This window comes from Octopus bimaculoides, chromosome 19 (assembly GCF_001194135.2).
Source record: "Octopus bimaculoides isolate UCB-OBI-ISO-001 chromosome 19, ASM119413v2, whole genome shotgun sequence".
Lineage (NCBI taxonomy): Eukaryota > Metazoa > Mollusca > Cephalopoda > Octopoda > Octopodidae > Octopus > Octopus bimaculoides.
The window spans coordinates 5,076,322-5,077,507 of record NC_068999.1 but is presented as its reverse complement, the minus strand read 5'-3'; the positions used below and the strand labels follow the sequence as shown (position 1 = coordinate 5,077,507).

At 30.9% G+C, this 1,186-nt stretch overlaps 1 protein-coding gene across 2 annotated transcripts in view; it reads left to right on the top strand.

Annotated features, from left to right (window-relative positions):
* The window catches only part of LOC106869435 (mannose-P-dolichol utilization defect 1 protein homolog), a 7,259-nt gene that overhangs the window by 723 nt on the left and 5,350 nt on the right, over positions 1-1,186 (top strand). The window lies entirely within an intron of this gene.

Genomic DNA, 1,186 nt, shown 5'->3' with positions numbered 1-1,186 from the left:
AACGTAAGATCGCTATATATATATATATATATATATACATATACGTGTGTGTACGTTGTATGTATGTGTGTATATATAAATATAAGGTTGACCCAAAGAAGTCACCTGACACAGTAAATCAAAACGATTTAATTCAAAGATTTATTTATGTTTAACTAAATGAATTTTATAAAAGCATCTAAATATGAAACACCATGAAAATAGTTCAAACTGAAGTCCTTCTTGAGCAACACATTTTGGTTAATATCTAGATCCACGCCTAGATATTAACCCATATTTTTCCATTCGAGTCAATACAGAATTATAAATAGTATTTATGGAACTTTGATTTTTATAATCGGGTTACTTTTGGCCAACCCTGTATATGTATATATATAAAATTTTAGACTTATATATAATTTTATATACATAACGGTTAGTTCTTCGTTACAGTTGAGGGTCAACAATTGTAACGATCGATTTTAAGGTGTTGGTTGCCAGTGTAACGGTTTGTATTGTGATTTTTGTTGGAGTCAGGTATTGCTGTTGCAGGTGTGCAAGATGAACGAAGAACAGTGATAGAAGTTGTAAAGAAATATTTATTTGCCGTCACTTTGTATATATCCAAAACCACGACGGGTTGGTATGTATAATTATTGGGTTGGTGCATAATTATAGCGGCTTTGTTTTTTAACAAATTTTATATATAAAAAAAAAAACAATAACAATATTTAACAAAAGCATCTTTAAATGACGGTCTGACCGTCTGCCAAGCAAATGGGAAGCAGTAATTGAAGTAGATGATGACTATGCTCCGGAATAATCATTTAAAGCCATATTATTGAGAACAATAGTTTTCGTTGGTGGTACCTGTTATCTCTATTCTAGCTTTTGGTGGCATAGAAGAGGTTAGAAGGTTCAAGTGGCAAAGCTGTTATTCTGCTTAGCGAAGGCATCTGGCAAATGTAATTGTTTCAGTCACAGTTCAACAGCACTTGGGAAAAGTGCTGTTGAACTGTTAAATTAAATATGGCGATCGAGGATCGAATCCATGCCATGCTTGCATTAAGCCACTACACACCACACACACACACACACACATACATATATATGTGTATATATTATATATGTATATGTATGTATACATATATATATATGTTACATATATATATATATATATATATATATATATATATATATATATATT